Source organism: Petromyzon marinus, chromosome 5 (assembly GCF_048934315.1).
Source record: "Petromyzon marinus isolate PM22_M1 ecotype Great Lakes invasive population chromosome 5, UKy_Petmar_22M1.pri1.0, whole genome shotgun sequence".
Taxonomy (NCBI): domain Eukaryota; kingdom Metazoa; phylum Chordata; class Hyperoartia; order Petromyzontiformes; family Petromyzontidae; genus Petromyzon; species Petromyzon marinus.
The window spans coordinates 4,482,120-4,503,544 of record NC_133671.1 but is presented as its reverse complement, the minus strand read 5'-3'; positions in this window follow the sequence as shown (position 1 = coordinate 4,503,544).

Below are 21,425 nucleotides of genomic sequence, written 5' to 3'. Positions count from 1 at the left end.
TTCCTTAAGAGTTCCAAGGAAACGTGTAGGACCCTATTATGCCTGCAACTGCTGGGTCACAAGTCGGTGTGCACGGCTGTGTTTTCACCAACGCAACAGGGGTGGCTGTATTATTGTGATATTATTATGCTTGTTTACCCAAGGTAAGCCTCAAGGAGTCTCTCTTTTTTAGAAGGTTCATGCTAAGTATAATTCCAATTGAGTGATTTGTGGTGCCATTTTTAGAACTTGGCAAATTTGGACCGTGACGGCGGCATAACGCTTGACCTGCTCTTGCAAATCCTGTCACAGGGTCTTTTAACACCCACTGTGAAGCAGACGCCAGGTATTTTTGGTGGTTAAACACCGGCAGTAATAACCAGGGCGGCCGATTGGAATCAGACCGTGAACATCTGCAACAAGCGGTGAACGCGCTACCCCGTCACAGGGTAATGGATGGGGGGGGGGGGGAGGCGCTTAGGGTGATATGCGAGGGATCATCGAACATCTAGGGCAGTGTTCTTCACTGCGAGGCCATTGCGGGCCATTGGCGGCCCTGGAGTGCGGCCCATGACATGCGGCCACCCGACAATCCTAATATATAAACACCCAGGTCTGTGATTGTCATTGTGACTAACGCGGCACGGATTGGTTTAAGTGCCTCACGTGACCGGGACCAAGCAGCCAACCAACGCTTGGCGGGGCTATAGAGGGGCGGGTGAAAGTCCGCATCGAACCAAACCCCCAGCAAGGCCATCTACTTAACGACGAGAGGAAATTCACACGAAATGCCGTTTTCAATTTAGTTATTCCAGATGTAAAATGATATAAGCTTATAATGAAGAAATCAAATTATCTAATTCAAAACATAATACAATTCAAAGATGTTTCATTTTAAAGCTTCAAAACGGAGCATCGGGTGCTTGCGCAAATCTGTCGTTCGTGTGCAATTTTTTTCGTGACATTCCTGGCCGAAGGTCGTAAATGGTTGTGAGGGGTGCCACAGGCGCCCCCGAACAACCCCTAGGTACACAAATGTGAAAACACCCCCCTTGCAGGCAGTGCGGCGGCCCTCACACTTGTTGGCGAAAGTGCATCCCCTGACTCTGAAAATGAGTCAACACTGATCTAGGGCCTTATGACCATGGAACTGTAGCACCACTCCTGACAAACGGGCGACACCGACCGTGTCATCACCCCTCCCGTGTTTCGTGCTGAATTAGCAAAGCCAAGCACCTGCTCCGGGCCAGCGTTAAAAGCCACCCGACTGCAGCGTTCTGGCCGGATGTCAATAAACCAGGCGGCCCATTCTCACAGACTGTGGCATCATCCCACTGCCTGCGCACGAGAAGGATTCTCAGACACTTGACAACGAGGTGGGGGGGGGGGCAGCTTAGCAACACTATTGAGGAAGTGCGTCGGCTTTGCTTCTCCACTCCACTACCGACAGTGACACGTTGTACACGTACAGTCCTTTTGTCAACACACTGCTGGACGAGGGCCCGTGTCCACCCCTGTGTGGTTCAGTGGAGTTGTTTCACCGTGCTTCACCACGCTGCACAGTGCGGGTCGGTGACGTTGGGGAGCGCAGGCAGCGGAGTGTAGCACGGTACAATGAACTTTGTTGCACTGCCCTTTGCCAAAAATGTCGGAATCAATTAATGTATTCATACTGGAGGAATCTGATGAGCTATGGAAGCTATTTTTCACAGATGTCCAGTCGGGGTGGGTCAGAACGTTACAAAAAAAAATACGAAAACACGATGAGAGTGAAAATTAGTGTATAGGAAAGGTAAAGAAATATATTTAAAAAAAATATGCAGTCCTCAGCAGCCTGTAGCACCTATTGTATGCACGGTGGTCACTCATCCAAGCAATATCCATGCCCAGCCCAGCTCAGCGCCTCGCAATATTGGGGCGAATTCCTCGGTGGTTTGGTCGTACGAGTTGACGCGATGCATTGTGCTTAACCAACTGGGACTGGGAGAGGCCCAAGCCAGGTCCAGATGCCAAATGATCAGAAGTGGTAATGTGTGTAAGGAGAATATGTAACAAGACATTAGGATATTGTAGTGCAGCAGTGCCTACATACCTACGCCAAAGACAAAGATGCCCCGTATAGCCTGAACACACTGTTGGGGCAAGTGCTGTTAGCGAGAACCTATGAAGGCCCGAAGCGGTACACGAGGGCGTGGGTGGTCAGCACCACGCCCGGCCACCTTTGTCTCCCCCAGTGGCGGTGTTTACACACATCCCATCAGGTCCTCATTTGAGGCTGAGTCGACCGAGGGGAGGCCCAGGACCAATTCAGATAATCATCACTGGTGTTGGCCGTGAGCGCGGATCGAACTCGGGTCGCCGGATTCGTAGTGCAGCACGCAAACTACTACACTACCATTCCCCATGCGGAGGAGACGCACGCACACAGGATGAGACACATACACAGGGATTCCATAATAAAGGTTTTTGGGTTAGATCGCGTTATTTCTAAATGTGTCGTAACCCTCCACCACCCGACACGGCCAATCAGTAAAAAAGTGTCACGTTTACAAAGGACAAATAATTCACTATTTTAGCCCACCGGTGTGTTGAAGAGTGAATCAACATCATTTAAAATTTGAGTACGACGTTTCGCTGGTAATGACATCCAGCATCATCGGGCAATTTGCCAGAATGGTGAGGCCTTCCACTTGCTCCCGGTCTTAAATAGAGCAGCAGCAGGGTGACGTCATCATTTAATTAATTCAGGTGCAGTGATTTGAGGCGGAGAGGGGTATTGCAATTATATAATCGATTGGTAATCATTCAATTGTTATTCATTGGTATTTGTTTCCCTTAAAAAGAATTGTGATTGTATTACATGAATATTTTTCTTTATTTAATAATACGCTTCCAGGCCGCACTAAGCCTGTAGCTGTCAAACCGACAGAGATTCCACTCTGTTCCTGCACATAAACAGAATCACACGCGAGCACAACGGAGACGCACCAGACAGGCCTCTGTGTGGTTTCTCAGAATTTTCTTCTCCTCCACTGTCAGATTGTTGCCTTCCATTTCAGCCGCAATGTTTTTATCTTTGGATTTCACTTCCGTCACCTGCACACTCCACACACACGCGCGCACACGCACGCACGCAACTTTCGTTCGAATGCAATTGGAAATAATTCGGGTGAGAGCCTGCGGAGATTCACAATGCATTTTACAAGGTCATAAGCATGTTTGTCATGACGACAAAAGTGGTAAGGCCATTTATGCTTCCCCTCCAATGAATGCTGCTCACGACGAGCGGTTGATTGTGAGCGACCGGCAAGGAGGAATCAAGCACAAATCAGCAGCAATGTGGACAGTTGAAATATGAATTTCCGAAAACCATATCCCACATTGAATGCCAAAAATAATAACGAGATGCCATACATCAAACAGGCTGTGTGTATGTCATGTCTCATCAGCCACATTCCCATATCAGGGCAATGCATTGTTGTTTCGATGTAGCCGTTTCCACCCAATTGTAAACGTCGCAAAAATTCAAACCTAACTTGTTTTTCCTCCCCCAAAATATAACAAACAAAAACTAGGAGCAGTTTACCTGCTCTTCTAATGTGCAGTTGCACAAGGGTGCCACCACCTTTGATGGCAGTACGTTTCATCTCGTCGCAACATCTGGGAAAAAAAAATTCTGCACGAGCGCCAGGCTCACGCCCCATTCATTGTGCAATTTTTTTCCGACTGAAATCCGACTGGGGCCTCATTATTTTAGCTGTGAAGGCCGACTGAGCAGAGCAGCTCACTTTACAAGGACAACCACAGCTGAAGACCCTCAGCAGTGGCCGCAACAGAACTTTCTGCAAACAGGGCAAACAATAAACAGTGCTTACGTACAAATCAAAAACAGTGGCAACAAATCCTGTCACAGATATATGAAAAAGAAGTGAATACCTCAGTGGGCTTTGCCTGGTAGGATGGGGATGGTTTAGTTTTATTTGTTTGTGTTTGGTTTATTTATTTGCCTTTCTTGTACTATTAACTACTATCACGTGTCTTTGAACTGTTTGTTGCTGTAACGTCTTTACCCGCCCCTACTGGACATCTGTAAAAAAGAGCTTCATAGCTCATCGGATTTCTACATTATAAATGAATATTTTCATTTTTTATTAAACAGACTCAGATATAATGCAGCTGAGTGACAGCATTCAGCAATTGCCGAAGACATCCTGCAGCATGGCCAGAAAATGTTACGAAATGATCACAAGTCTCTCTACTCTTTGGTCAGAGTGCACCAAGTAATAAATCCGAGTGACGTTGAGCAGCTTGAGCTGGATCGAGGAGGAAGGCAGGTTACTGTAACAGACACTGAAGTTGTCACCCAGAGGTGAGCGATGAAGGGGGAGACCCACGCCCAGTTGGTGGCATAATATTGTAAATAAGACTTGGAGGGTCAGGCATTGACTGTGCTGCAGGATCTGGCAGAAGGAAGAATGGTGAGATACAGAATAAACAGCATTGACCGTGACAGTGGGTTTGTGAGATGTGGTGGTAGCAACGGCATTGACTGTTTGTAAAAGGTTTATGGGTTTATTTTTCTAATTATTTTAAAATACAGTAAAACCTTGGATTGCGAGCATAATTCGTTCCGGAAACGTGTTTGTAATCCAAAGCACTCGTATATCAAAGCACTCGTATATCAGTTGTGATCACGTGACGCTCGGCAGTACAAAGCGTACACGTGCACTACTCGTATTGCAAGACTCGCTCGTTTATCAAATGAATATTTACTTAAAATTTTTGCTCGTCTTGCAAAACGCTCACAGACCAATTTACTCGCAATCCAAGGTTTTTACTGTATTGCATTTCACCTATGACATTACGCACACAGCCGTATGATGACTGGACTTCATCAGTGAGATGCGGGAGATGAGGGGACCCCAAGTTTTTCTAACAGAGTACCCAAAAGGAAATGTCTCATGACTTGGTGCCGGTTGCAGAGAGATTTAGAACGTTTTTTTTCACACATTGAAACAACACCAAATGTTATATTTTAAATGATGTCACCTTTTCTGCTGGCTCCACCGCTTTGGCTGCATGCTCAATACCTATTGGGCGGCCACAGCACCTCACCCGTGACATCACCACAGCCAGGAGTCTCATGCGCCAGTCACTTGAGGGCCAGGGGCTGCAGAAGAAAATATTGTTCCTCTGCGTCGCCTCCACCCCCAAAGGAAGGCAAACGACACGGTCTGCGAAGACAAAAATAAAACCAAATTAAACTCACACGCACGGCAACGGTAGACTTCAACTGAAGAGACGGGATATTACCAAAACAAATAGGTCGCTTTTGTAAGTTAAGATTCATCCTGGTATCTTGTTTGAGTTCTAAACCTGGTGAAAGAAAATAACACTTGAAACTGGTGACACGGCTCCTTGAAACGGCACAAAGGAGGGTGAGAGGTGGCTTCGGGTCTAAAGCAATGCCCTGTGTATGAGAGATAAGCGAGCGATGGTGAGGTCCCGAATTAAAATCACAGTTCCCAGCTGGAGACCAAAAAAACCCGTGTTCTCAAGCACAGCGTTTGATAGTCACAAACTGCATACACCAAACCATGCGAACAGTCCAACCCATTTCCTTCGGCACTCACTGCTGTCACGACAAATTCTGAGGGCCCATTTGACTTTGCACAACTTTAAACTGATACGAGTTGCTTCAAGTAAGAAGCGTGACAGGCTTTATACTTGAAGACACAAACCTGCACTCTGTGTTCTGGGCTTTCTGACCTTTGCCACGCTTGAACATTTGCTAATGAGGAACACAACCAAATTATCCGTGCCATGATAGCACTATAGTTACGTTTAACACGAAGGCTTTCGTGACCAATATTATCCACATATTTAAGAACGAAACAGGAGGATTTCTCCACGTATCTGGCTGTCGCCTGATGAGGCTGGTGGTAATTACTGGCGAAACGTCGTACTGCAATGGCAAATGTTGTGGGTTTACTCACCAACGAGTCGCCCGCGAGGTGAGTGGTGAGTCGCTCGCGAGGTGAGTGAGGGGTGAGTCGCTCGCGAGGTGAGTGAGGGGTGAGTCGCCCGCGAGGTGAGGGTGAGGGGTGAGTCGCCCGCGAGGTGAGTGAGGGGTGAGTCGCCCGCGAGGTGAGTGAGGGGTGAGTCGCCCGCGAGGTGAGTGAGGGGTGAGTTGCCCGCGAGGTGAGTGAGGGGTGAGTTGCCCGCGAGGTGAGTGAGGGGTGAGTCGTCCGCGAGGTGAGTGAGGGGTGAGTCGCCCGCGAGGTGAGTGAGGGGTGAGTTGCCCGCGAGGTGAGGGGTGAGTCGCTCGCGAGGTGAGTGAGGGGTGAGTCACCCGCGAGGTGAGGGTGAGGGGTGAGTCGCTCGCGAGGTGAGTGAGGGGTGAGTCGCCCGCGAGGTGAGTGAGTGGTGAGTCGCTCGCGAGGTGAGTGAGGGGTGAGTCGCCCGCGTTTCACTCACCCCGCGCCGGCCCCACTTGATAGGGAACATCTGCGCGATTACGTCATCGTTGCAGCATAACATGACGTCATTTGCCGACAGTTAAACAGGCGTGACGTCGTGGGGGTACGTGCAGTCTCTCCCATCTCGTTCGTTATAGTTTAAGTTTCTATTTACATTGTTACACGGATGGTCTCGTTTAGCCTATCGCCCGACTATTTTACGTAGGAAGATCCGTGGTGTGTGGGCGCTGGGGTGGCTAGGAGATGTTAACTACCTCGCCTGGAATGGGGCCGTCCATAAATGACGTCACGCACCTCTGGGGGGGAAGGGTGGGGGTCAGACATTTGTGACGATTCTCGATTTGAAGCTTTCGTGACTGCAATAATTCATACTCTTTGGTTTTATCGGTTAAGTCACGTAGGTAAACAAACAAATTAAATAAAAGAAACAATTAAAACACAACACAAACTTCCGTCTTCAGGTTCAGCGATTTTTTGCTGTGACTGTTTCCACCTGAAGACAGAAGCTTGTGTTGCCTCCGAAACGTCGTGTTTTAATTTTTTCTTTTATTTAATTTTAATTTGTTTTTTACCTACGTGACTTAACCGAATAAAACCAAAGACTATTTGTGACGATGTGTGACGGGGGGGGGGGTGAGAAATGTGGCGTCATATAAAAATGCGCAACTTTAAATAAATATAGACAAAACGTTCTACTTAATTAAATAGACTGTTTAATAAATGTTTTCTCCTACAACAACAGAGTGCAGCGCCACATTAAATACGCACTACAATGACAATAACTCATTGTTTTTTTCGGTAAAGTCACGTATGTAGAAATACAATAAAATTTTATTTTAAAAAAATCACGACATTTTATTGTATTTCTTCATACGTGACTTTACCGAAAAAACCAATGAGTAATTTTATGCAGTCACGAAAGCTTTAATACTTTATTACAATGACAATAGTTTTAAGCGATTTTAAGCATGTTTTAGTTTTGAATTACAGCTTTCGTGACTGCAGTGATTCATATTCTTGGTTCTTTCGGTAAAGTCACGTTGAAGGGAAACAATAAAATATATATAAAACAATAAAATTCTCACGACGTTTCGACTGTAACAGAAACAGTCATCATCAGGTGTGAAAACCAATGGCAAGAACATTTGAAAGAAGTGGCAGTTTGTATTTTTTTAAACGTTAGCACCACGGAGAGCGATTTGACAGTTTGTTTAGAAGGACGAGTCCATCTATGTTCGGAAAAGAGGAGGGGGGAGACAAAAAATTAATGTATGCTGTCTGAAAGCCACCGTAAGCGTGAACAATCAATTAAGAGTCGAAATGGTTTATCAAATTCTTCCAATGATTGCTAAACCAGAATCCATCTTCTCGGTTGAAATTGTCTCTGTGTTTGTATATGTGGATAGCCTCATGAACGAATCTCTCATGGTAGCCAGATGGCTTGCAAAGAACCTCTGTCTTGGAGAAGTCAATGTCATGTGAGCCTACTGCATTATAACATTGATCTGTCACGGCCGAGGTGTTGCTCCTACCGTGTTTAAGGTCTGCTTTGTGTCACGAATGTGGTCCGAGACATGTCGTTTGGTTTCTCCAATGTAACTACTACCACAGAGGCAACTTAGTTTGTAGACACCAGGGTACTGTATGTCCGGAATCACATCTTTTACAGACGGAACCAGATCACGGATTTTATGTAATGTGTTGAAACGGACCTGGATCTTGTGTTTATTCAAGATTTTGGAGATCTTTTTTGTGATCCCCGCAATGTAGGGTAAAGTGATGGTTTTGAAAGGCTCCTCAAGAGGGTTCTTCTTCATGGTTTGAGTGATAGCTTTGCGGATTGTATAGTCGGAGTAACCATTAGCCCTAAGAGCTTGGTGTACGTGCTTGAGTTCACTGCGTATGTGTTCCTGGTCGGATATGCATTGGGCTCTATGATACAGAGTCTTGATGAGAGAATTCTTCTGTGATGGATGGTGGTGGGAATCCGGTTTCAGATAAGTATCCGTATGGGTAGCTTTCCTGTAGACAGAGTGGCTCATTGAACCATCAGGTCTCTTTTTAATTAGGACATCCAAAAAAGGTATCTTGCCATCTATTTCGACTTCCATGGTAAATCTGATGGCTGGGTGTATGGAATTGATGTGGTCGAAGAATTGGTCTAGAGCAGGCCGGCCATGTGGCCAGATGACAAAAGTGTCATCCACGTACCTCTTCCATAAGGTTGGGCGCAGAGTGGCAGTCTGGATGGCGTCAGTCTCAAATTTCTCCATGAAAATGTTAGCTATAACTGGAGAAAGGGGGGAGCCCATTGAGGTGCCCTCAGTTTGTTTGTAGAAAGTTACATTCCAAGTGAAGTATGTATTGGTTAAACAGTGTCTCACCAGGGGGGTACCTCAGTGTTTAGTCCTTGATGAACCAAGTCTTCAATGATTGCAATGGTGTCAGGTACAGGAACCTTGGTGAATAAGGAAACTACATCAAAACTGACAAGCAGGTCGTCTGGGGACAGGGAAATACCCTTGATTGTCGATACCAGGTGAGTAGAATTTTGTACCGCAGAGGTGGTCTTTCCAGTGAAAGGACGCAGGATTTCAGACAAAAAACGAGCTAGTTTGTAGGTGGGGGAGCTGATAGTAGAGACTATGGGACGAAGAGGTGTATCTACTTTATGTATTTTTGGTAAGCCGTATAATCTTGGTGGCCTGGCAGCAGAAGGTTTCAACGAAAACTGTTTAGATTGATCAATTAATGCGGTTGAATCAGACATTATTTTGTTGGTTTGTGTGACGAGGCTGTTGGTGGGATCTCTTTATTTTTGTATAACTACCATCGTCGAGTAATTCTTTAATTTTGTTGTTGTATTCTATTTTATCCATGATGACAGTAGCATTGCCTTTGTCAGCTGAGAGGACTACAATATAATTCCTCTTTTTTAATTTATATAATTCAAAACGCTCATCTTTGCTGAGGTTGCTAGCTGGCATCTTAGCGTTTTTGAGGGTTGCAGCGATTTCAGATCTTGCTACGTCTGCAGCGATGTGACCCAGGCCCCTGAGAGCAACGTCTACTTGGGCAATTATATCATTAACTGGTATGTGTTTAGGTGTGACTGCAAAGTTTAGACCTTTAGCTAACACGGATTTCAGACCATCGGAAATAGAACTGTTACTGCGATTAATTACGACTTTATTAAAGTCTAACTTTTTGGTGTGTGGGTCCGGTCTTTTGTTGAAGAGGAGGTTAAATTTGGAAATCAGGCTTTCCTTACATTTGGTCGACATAGTAGCAGCTGAAGAGGCAGTCATATTGTCTACATGTTCCCAATCCGATGTGGACATTATTGCCGTCAATGATAAGTGTGATTTGTAGAGTGTCTTGTCTAACTGATCTAGTTCTGTGCGTATAAGTCTGATTTTTTCTGAGATAAGAGCTAAGCTAGTTTTGAAAAGAATTCGTTTCGCATTAGAAGAAGTTACAGCAGCAGAGGTCAGTGTAAATGCGATTGGTATTACCCCAGAGTCGCGGCATCTCTTCAGGAAGGTGAGAGACTCGATCAGCTGAGCTTTCTTATCCCGGAGTTTGTTGAAGGATCTTAAAGTTATGTGAAAACCCTCCCCGTAGAGGCGATTAAATTTTGATTTAAAGCTTTCGTGACTGCAGTAATTCATATTCTTAGTTTTTTCGGTAAAGTCACGTTGAAGAGAAACAACAAAATAATAAAATATATATAAAACAATAAAAAATTCTCACGACGTTTCGACCATAACTCAAACGGTCATCTTCAGGTGTGTTGGTTTGCATAAATTTATTTTTAAATGGCGCATTTATTTATTTATAAAAAAACGTTAGCGCCACGCGCAGCGATTTGGCAGTTTACCCAGGACTAGTCCATCTATATTCTGAAAAGAGGAGGGGGGAGACGAATTTTTTTATAATGTATGCTGTCTGAAAGCCACTGTAAGCGTGAACAATCAATTAAGAACTGAAATGGTTTATCAAATCTTTCCAATGATTGCTAAGATAGAATCCATCTTCTCGGTTGAAATTGTCTCTGTGCTTGTATATGTGGATAGCCTCATGAACGAATCTCTCATGGAAGCCAGATGGCTTACAAAGAACCTCTGTCTTGGAAAAGTCAATGGCATGTGAGCCTACTGAATTAGAACAATGATCTGCTACGGCCGAGGTGTTGGTCCTACCGTGTTTAAGGTCTGCACTGTGTTCACGAATGCGGTCCGAGACATGGCGTTTGGTTTCTCCAATGTAACTACTACCACAGAGGCAACTTAGTTTGTAGACACCAGGGTATTGTATGTCCGGAATCACATCTTTTACAGACGGAACCAGACCACGGATTTTATGTAATGTGTTGAAACGGACCTGGATCTTGTGTTTATTCAAGATTTTGGAGATCTTTTTTGTGATCCCAGCAATGTAGGGTAAAGTGATGGTTTTGAAAGGCTCCTCAAGAGGGTTCTTCTTCATGGTGTATGTGCTTGAGTTCACTGCCTATGTGTTCTTGGTCGGATATGCATTGGGCTCTATGGTGCAGAATCTTGATGAGATAATTCTTCTGTGATGGATGGTGGTGGGAATCCGGTTTCAGATAAGCATCCGTATGGGTAGCTTTCCTGTAGACAGAGTGGCTCATTGAACCATCAGGTCTCTTTTTTATTAGGACATCCATAAAAGGTAGCTTGCCATCTTTTTCGACTTCCATGGTAAATCTGATGGCTGGGTGTATGGAATTGATGTGGTCGAAGAATTGGTCTAGAACAGGCCGGCCATGTGGCCAGATGACAAAAGTGTCATCCACGTACCTCTTCCATAAGGTTGGGCGCAGAGTGGCAGTCTGGATGGCGTCAGTCTCAAATTTCTCCATGAAAATGTTGGCTATAACCGGAGATAGGGGGGAGCCCATTGGGGTACCCTCAGTTTGTTTGTAGAAAGTTCCATTCCAAGTGAAGTATGTATTGGTTAAGCAGTGTCTCACCAGGGGGGGGTACCTCAGTGTTTAGTCCTTGATGAACCAAGTCTTCAATGATTGCCATGGTGTCAGGTACAGGAACTTTGGTGAATAATGAAAAAAGAGGGATGGCATTGTAATCCTCTCAGCCGACAAGGGCAATGCTACTGTCATCATGGATAACATAGAATATAACAACAAAATTTAAGAATTACTCGACGATGGCAGCTATACAAAAATAAAAAGAGATCCCACCAACAGCCTCGTCACACAAACCAACAAAATAATGTCTGATTCAACCGCATTAATTGATCAAACTAAACAGTTTTCGTTGAAACCTTCTGCTGCCCGGCCACTAAGATTATACGGCTTACCAAAAATGCATAAAGTAGATACACCCCTCGTCCCATCGTCTCTACTATCAACTCCACTACCTACAAACTGGCTCGTTTTCTGTCTGAAATCTTGCGGCCTTTCACTGGAAAAACCACCTCTGCGGTACAAAATTCTACTCACCTGGTATCGACAATCAAGGGTATTTCCCTGTCCCCAGACGACCTGCTTGTCAGTTTTAACGTAGTTTCCTTATTCACCAAGGTTCCTGTACCTGACACCATTGCAATCATTGAAGACTTGGTTCATCAAGGACTAAACACTGAGGTACCCCCCCTGGTGAGACACTGCTTAACCAATACATAGTTCCATTCCAAGTGAAGTTTCTACAAACAAACTGAGGGCACCCCAATGGGCTCCCCCCTATCTCCGGTTATAGTCAACATTTTCATGGAGAAATTTGAGATTGACGCCATCCAGACTGCCACTCTGCGCCCAACCTTATGGAAGAGGTACGTGGATGACACTTTTGTCATCTGGCCACATGGCCGGCCTGCTCTAGACCAATTCTTCGACCACATCAATTCTATACACCCAGCCATCAGATTTACCATGGAAGTCGAAATAGATGGCAAGCTACCTTTTTTTTGGATGTCCTAATAAAAAAGAGACCTGATGGTTCAATGAGCCACTCTGTCTACAGGAAAGCTACCCATACGAATGCTTATCTGAAACCGGATTCCCACCACCATCCATCACAGAAGAATTATCTCATCAAGACTCTGCACCATAGAGCCCAATGCATATCCGACCAGCAACACATAGGCAGTGAACTCAAGCACGTACACCAGAGCTCTTAAGGCTAATGGTTACTCCGACTATACAATCCGCTCAGCTATCACTCAAACCATGAAGAAGGACCCTCTTGAGGAGCCTTTCAAAACCATCACTTTACCCTACATTGCGGGGATCACAAAAAGGATCTCCAAAATCTTGAACAAACACAAGATCCAGGTCTGTTTCAACACATTACATAAAATCCGTGATCTAGTTCCGTCTGTGAAAGATGTGATTCCGGACATAGTACCCTGGTGTCTACAAACTAAGTTGCCTCTGTGGTAGTAGTTACATTGGAGAAACCAAACGACATGTCTCGGACCGCATTCGTGAACACAAAGCAGACCTTAAACACGGTAGGACCAACACCTCGGCCGTGGCAGATCACTGTTATAATTCAGTAGGCTCACATGACATTGACTTCTCCAAGACAGAGGTTCTTTGCAAGCCATCGGGCTACCATGAGAGATTCGTTCATGAGGCTATCCACATATGCAAACACAGAGACAATTTCAACCGAGAAGATGGATTTTGGCTTAGCAATCATTGGAAGGATTTGATAAACCATTTCGGGTCTTAATTGATTGTTCACGCTTACGGTGGCTTTCAGACAGCATACATTAATTTTTCGTCTCCCCCCTCCTCTTTTCCGAACATAGATGGACTCGTCCTTCTAAACAAACTGTCAAATCGCTCTCCGTGGTGCTAACGTTTAAAAATAAATAAATACAAACCGCCACTTCTTTCAAATGTTTCTTGCCGTTGGTTTTCACACCTGATGATGACTGATTGTGTTACAGTCAAAACGTCGTGAGAATTTTATTGATTTATATATATTTTATTATTGTATTGTTTCCCTTCAACGTGACTTTACCGAAAGAACCAAGAATATGTTTTAGTTGTTTGGGGGGGGGGGGCAGAGCTTTGTGACGTCATATTTGAGGGGGGGGGTCTGACTTTTTGTAACACCGTGTGACTTGGGGGGGGGGGGTCAAAAATCACCCAAAATCGTGTGACGTCATTCATGGACGGCCCCTAAGATCACTGCTACATTGTTTTTATAACTTTATGTTGGTGATTTCGAATACTTTTTGGTTTCGCCATATTTATTTGTTGTAGTACAGAGTTAGACTGATCACTTTAATTTAAATAGCCAGAGATAGCCGGGCTAGCAGCAGATAGAGCCCGGGGTCCCTATGAAGGACCCAGTGTAAGGGGCACTTACCTCTTGTGCTGTAATTGCTCCCTTGTGTTAATAAACCAGCGGAAGCCCTGACCTGGAAACCTGCCTCCGAGTCGTCATTCACCACACAACATATTCATAATGGGCCCCAAGCGTGGTGATAGTGTTTATTTATTTAAGTTTTGTTTACTTATTCTTACGTTTATTTTTGTTTCTTTTATTTGTTTAGTTAGGTATCGCACGTACATGTTATAGTTTTACCATCGTTATATGCATGTGCGTTTCTCGCCGGCCAAAATAAATGTGCAAGCTAAATATAAAGCTCTCTGTTTTTACATTCGTCCATGTTCTGGTCCCTCACCAGACGAAAGTGCAAGGTGTTCCTGTACCTGGTGGGCTGCGTAAACACCGCCACTAGGGGGAGACAAAGGCGGCCGGGCGTGGTGCTGACCACCCACTCCCTTCGTGTGCTTTGCCGGCCTTCATCGGCGGTGCTTGCGAGCAGCACTTGCCACAACAGCCTGTTTTGGGGATACGTGGGATCGTCGTTGTGTGCGTGTCTGTGTGCGTCTGTGTTTGTGTGCGTGTCTGTGTCTGTGTGCAATTGGGAGGTGGTCCCCCTTCCGACAAGCAAGTCAACGTCAGGACTTAATGTTTAATTTACTTTTCAGTATTATTATTGAGTTTCACATTGCTTACCTTTTGGTGAACTTTAACATATTTTGTAAAACTGTCCTATATGTACTTTAAATATTGTAGGTACATGATTACAACTTACGAACAGTTCCGGATGCGTACGGGTCTGAGGAACGGAACCAGTACATAAGTGGATAACGGTCCCGTGCAGTAATTTAGCACTTAATTAGCTAGTAGTCACATCACAAATTCAATGTCAAATTCAAACTAAGACTGGGGGAAAAAATGTCAAAAAGAGCAATGTAAAAATGTTATGAGTTAACATAGCAAAATCACAAAAATAAACAATGCCAATAATTTACTATCAGATGCCTATACAGAGTGCTTCGCTACGTGAACAAAAATGGCACCCTACCATCTAAACACATAAATCAAGACAGCGGGCAAGCAGGGTCACAGGTAGCGATTGTGGGGCGCGACGTCCACCCTGACGTCCACCCTGCCACCCTCGCTGGGCAGGTGGGGCACGACGTCCACCCTGACGTCCACCCTGCCACCCTCGCCGGGCAGGTGGGGCGCGACGTCCACCCGTTGCGCTCCTTCCTCCACCTTGTCGGTCAACTCCCGCCAGGCCCCCGCTGAGCGAGTGACGGGGGCCCCCGATGCTCGTGCTGCTGGCCTCGGAGCCACACGGGGCTAAAATACACGCCCGTGCACACCACAGCTGCCACTATTAGAGGGGCCGTGGAGCGCGCTATTACCTGCGAGCGCGCTCACACCTGAGCAATTACCTCACTCGCGCAAGACATGGTGACGATCCCGCGGTCACCACCCCGCGTTCACTCTCGCCGCATGTTCCCCCACCGCCACCGAGGACTCGGCTTGCACACGCAGTCGCTCCACACAGAAATTGCGGACACCACACCATCGACGGTCTGTGCTAACTTTTTATTCTTGGTGCAAACCACAATCCCTTAAAGCTGCCCAGTCGGCACTACCGGGGGGAGTATATTGCGAGAAAAGCCTAGGCCTACTGCCGTCTGCGCTCCTGCTCACCCAAGCGTCCTACCATGTACCTCGTAGCCGTACTCGCGGCGTCACACGGACGCTGTGAGAGGCGGAGGGAAGACGACGAGAAAGACTTGCCTAACACGGCCTCGTAGTGGCGAATGAGTAGTGAATACACACTGCCTTTCTCGCTTTTTCCACCCCGGCTTCCCAGATGTCGTGAATGACTCATCGCGGCTGGCCCGGTAATCTTTTTGCGCCCATACACTATTAAGCCAACTCAGGGGCACCGCGATGTAACTTGTCCTGCGAGGGTCAGCCAATCCCCTGGCACCGGGAAACCGTGGGACTTTCCTCATAGGAACCCTTCGGATTAAAACCCGTTGTGCCAAGCAATCCCACGCCAGGACACTACGTGTGTGCGCTGTGTGTGTGTGTATTCAGTGTGTGGTCGCGGAGTTTGCAGAGTGGCTTCGAGGCCGTGGCACCACACAATCCCTGCAAACTCCAGCATATGTGTGTGTGTGTGAAAGTGCGTGTGCGTGCATGTGTGTATCTGTCTTTCTTTGTGAACCCAAACAGTTTGACTTTTGAACAGGCCTCAGGAATAAGGAACCCGTTCGTAAGTCGGGGGACTGCCCGCTCTTTCATTTGCGTGGCCTTTCTTTCTTTGGTCCATTGCGGGATGATTTGTGTGCGCCGGCTTTTTTGGTTTGATTTTCCCGGGCAGGCTTCGTTGGATGCCCAGGCATCTTCACATCGGGCTCCTGTCGGTTCTGCTCTTCCGCAGCGTCCAATCCCTTTTCCATGTCGGGGGCAGATGTTGATTTTTTATTTCGCGTGAAGCACATTACTGAACATAAAAGGGGACAAGGGAGTAAACGGGTTAGTGTGAGCCACTAAATGCACATGCATGTAAGTATCTGTAGTTATCTATTTGTGCATGTGTGGGTTTTTCTCCGGGTCAATTTCTGCCTGCATCTTTCCGCGTGTATCTTTGTACGTGTCTGACACTGTCCGTGTCTATAGCTGTCTGTATCCTTCGTGTCTCTCAAAGTGTTTGTAAACGTGTCTCTGTGTCTCTCTAGATCTTAAGAGATTGAAAACTAATTTCTTCAAGAAACTGCTCGTTGTTGTGTTTAGTTTGCTGTCCTTAACTCCGCCCCTCCGATTAGCACTGTTGGCTACGGAAATGTGTGAAAGAAATTCAACATACACACATCTCCCACGATGATCTGCAGAGGACTCTACTTGTTGTTAAAAACGGCTCTGCTATCTGAAGGAACAAGCTAAAGGCTCACCGATGCAGAAGACGATTAAGCATAGCATGGCTGGCACGATCACGATCAGTGCAATCACGCTGGTCTTCGTGGGCTCAAACTCAGGGTCGTAGTCTGGCTCTGGGATGACGTCGGGATCGACGTCGTCCAGAACCTCCAAAGGTGCTCGCCGTTGCTTTTCCAAAATAGTTCCTGTAACACAAAGACAAAGATCCCCCGTGTAGCCTTAACAGACTGTCGGGGCAAGTGCTATTAGCGAGCACCTATGAAGGCCGGTAACGGTACACGAGGGGGTGGGTGGCCAGCACCACGCCCGACCGCCTTCGTCTCCCTAGTGGCAATGTTTACACACCGCACCAGGTACTTATTTGAGGCTGAGTCGATCTAGAGGAGGCCCGGGACCGGTTCAGATAATCGTCACAGGTTTTGGCCGTGAGCGGGAATAGAACTCGGGTCGCCGGGTTCATAGCGCAGCACGCTAACCGCTACACTACCGCTCCCCACTTCCTGTAACACATACATGCATACACGCGCAGGTGAGTTAGTGACGTTTAGACACTTTTTAAAAAATCCTCGAACATTTTTACATCATTGCTTTTTGTAAAAACCTAGCAGAGTGAATTTAGACGTATCCCTGGCAGCAATGTGCAATGGCTGTATCTACGTTGAACTTCTTTCACACCGTAACGTAGCCACCGTGCTAATCGGAGGTGCGGCGGGCGGGGGGGGGAAGGACAACAAACTAAACACAAACATCAGCAATGTTTAAGAAGGCAGAAGCGTCGGGTGATACGAGCCGGCAGCAGCACTCTGGACAGCGCTGCTTGAAGGGCTCCATGCAGAAGTTGTGAGCAAATCTTTTTTGGCCATTCTCACACTCGTGAGGTTGCTCTGCTGTGACATTTTTGAAGGGGTTCTCTGCCTCCTGACAATAATGCCCAGAGTGCACCAGGAAAACAATTCAGAAGACAACGAAGTGCCCGTAAAGTGTATTGTCTTTTTTACTCGGCTTGATATGGAGACTTAGTAATGACATGGTGACACTTTTTTGTTTTAAATGTTACTGCGCTGACGTCACCACAGTGCGAGCGAAATTCATTGTTCCTACAATTTTGATTTGAAGCTTTCGTGACTGCAGGGATTCATATTCTTGGTTCTTTCGGTAAAGTCACGTAGAAGGGAAAAATAAAATAAATAAATATTTATTTTTTCCCCCCTTCTACGTGACTTTACCGAAAGAACCAAGAATATTTTTGATTTATATATTTATTATTTTATTGTTTCCCTTCAACGTGACTTTACCGAAAGAACTAAGAATATGAACCAAGAATGTGTTCCTACAATGTTTCTGCTTGTTGCTCTACCCCTGCCTAGTTATGCAAATTGAGCATCTCAAGGCATTGCACATGCATGGAACGATGCAGCGATGTTAATGAATAAAATGAATACTTCGATTCATCGTACTTGGATTGCAAAGACAACGCGACAGATTTTACGAGAGTCATATTTTAGGAGTGATATAAATTGCACGCAGTGAGGCATTCCTGACGTTATAACTCCAGGATGACGTACGTTCACAATAAGACAGGCAGACTTCCTTATTCTCTTTCTGGCAGGATTCGCAGCGAAGGGCAGATACATACGTGGGTTCTGCGGACAAAAAAAACACATGGACGGAGTTAAAAGGCTGTTGATGTCTGCAGATTGCAGGGAAGATTGGGGTCACGAAAGTTCACGTGATGGAACCAGATGTCACGTGCATTTTCAGTAGGGGCAAATGTAAACGCTACGAAGTTCCATTTATCACCTTTTTGATTGACTTCATGAGCTTTTTTTTCTCAAATAGAGATAAAAATTTGAAACCAATTTGTACGCATGTTGAACTGCTTTCGCACCGTACATAGCCACCCGTGCTAATCGGGAGGTGCAGGAAGAAGGACAACGAACTAGACTGACTCCAAGCAGTCTGTTACGTTCAGGATAAGACTAAAAACAAAACTGTTGTTGAGCAGGGCCCTACATTTAGATGTTTGGCCAATTCCACGCAAGACCGTTTGGCAGGAAACAAGCGCACTTGGAGACTGTGCCTGCACGTGAGTTGAGAACACTCAAGAGCTCAACACGAGTTGACTCCTCGATACGTTGCTGTGCTGCCGTCACGCCACGACTTCGTTAAAATTGGGCTTTACTTTCAGGTAATCCTTCATTATATTATTCAGTTAGAATATTACAGTAGATCATCGATTATCCGGTGGCTTCGGGGGGCAGGGGGCGCTGGGTTTTCAAAAACGCCGGATAATCAAATCACTATTTAAAATTGCTTATTTTTTGCACGCTGTGTTTTTCGGTGTTGTGCATGTGCTTTTGCGTTTTAAATTTGTTTACTACATAACATTTGCATAAATATCCTACTCTAAAGTAAAAATCCTAATAAAAAAAAGTGACTATTTACTGTACCGTACTTACCACTCTAATCTCGAAGACTGGAGAATACACATGAAGCATTTTCATTGTTTAAGTTGTATGTATGTAGTGTATAATGTACCGTATATGATATTTCACAATGAAATCAAGCATAGCTACCTTTTTTGTCACGCCAAACGGTTCCTCTGGAGGGGTTTTGCCAAATCGGCCTGGGACTGCCGGATAATGTGGGAAGCTGCCAGATAATCGAAGATCAACTGTATTTGGTCAATTGTCAGCAGGTTTAGCCTGTACATGTGAAGTTGGTGCAGGTTTTCCGGATAAAAGCCGGGGGGAAAGTGTTGCATTCAAAGGCAAACATTTGTCATGACAATGTTAGAATGTTGGGCAAGTGCCATTATCAAGCGCATGGTGACGTCGTCGTTGACGTGCTTGAACGAGCGTGATGCTGAAGCCGACAGTCGGTAGCGCTCGCTCACATTTCCGGAATAACGCTCGGACCTTTTTGGCCTCATAAATTGTCCACGCACACGGGCACATGCACACATGCGCGCACATACACAAATACAAAGTTCGAGCACCTATGAAGGCCGGCACGGCACACAAGGGGGAGTCGACCTAGAGGAGGCCAAGGACTGGTTCAGATCATCATCACTGGTGTTGGCCGTGAGCGAGAATCGAACTCGGGTGGCCAGGTTCGCAGCGCAGTGCGCTAACCGCTAAGCTACCGCTCCCCTGTCACACACACACACATGCGCACACACGTATGCATACTGTCTCATGTGATAAGGTGATAAAGACGCAGTCACGGCACCCATACCGTCTTACAGAATCGCCTACATATATGTAGAGTAGTAGTTAGTGACGTCATGTCACGCACGCCCTCCGGTACACGTATGGTGACGTCATGGACAGGGGGCGGGACGGTGACATGTCCCCCTGGGATATTTAGGTTGGGACCCATGACGTGTTCGTGGTCGTTGCGGGGAGCCAGGAACGTGTGAAGTTGGAAGTTGGGACCCAGGGTAGGGGGAAATTGGCACCAGGCTAGCGTAGCCTGCGGATGCTAGGGAATCCCCAGTACCCTTCCCCTGGGGGAGCGATAAGTGAGCGTGCAGTACACGGAGTCGTGAATGAAGAAAAGTCCTTAATAAAACAACTGGCGCAAGCCCCTACATGAAGATCTGCCTCCGAGTCGTCATTTACGCCTCAACATATATACAGGTGTACACAATCTTACCACAGACAGGGCATGACGGTTCCTTCAAAGCTGAAAAACAAAAAGGAAAGGGCAAAACGTAACGGTTAGTTAAATTATATTCGCATTAGTTGCTTAACAACACAGTCACAAATCCCATACATCACCACCACACACAGCAGGGAGTGTAACCAGGTAAGGGTGAAAGTGTCCTGCTCATGCCACTGCTGGCTAAAGGGACTCCACTCGAGGTACAGAGATTCCGTCTACAGAGTATTTAGCCTACTCTTCCATGGTGGCCAGAGACAGGAATATCCACACTTTGCCACACCGTATTGGATGTGCTGATCGACTGATTATGGTGTGTCCCCATGCCTACCGCTCGGTGGACAGAGGAAGAAAGATTTGACAAACTTGCATTAGGGTCACAAGGAAGCGAGCATGGATACATTAAGTTTAATATGTGGGCTTTCGCGACCAATATACATAAGAGGTTTTCTGGGTTAGATCGTGTGAATATAAATGTGTCGTTACTCCCACCACCATCACCACCCAACACAGCTAATTAGTAAGGTTTGCCACGTAAACAAACGTGTCAGTTACTAGTTCAGCAATAACCGGTGTGTTGAAGAGTAAACCCACAACATCTACAATTCGAGTACGACGTTTCGCCGGTAATTACAACTAGCCTCATCAGGCGACAGCTAATTATACCGCTGTATTAATAATAGTGATCCTATACCAAACGAAAACCTCTTATGGATGGACACATTAAGAGTTAAAGTTACAAATCTGTACCGCGCACAAGAGCAAGTGGGAGGGGACAGGTGTTAGCTTGATGCAGGTTCGTGAAGCATCAAAAATGCCGTACTATGGTTAGTCTCGTCCCCACCACGGTAACGTGTTAGACACCGGTATTCTCAACATTGCTCATGTGAGCAGGAGGGAGGAGGAGGAAGACAACGATTGATGTTTGCGTCTCGCTGGGTGTGAGGGTGCAATGGGCAGGACTTACTCTTCAAAGCTTCCTGAAAATCCTTCCATAACTTGACGAGTTCTCTCCAGTAGACTGCCATGTGAGAGAGAGAGAAAAAAACGA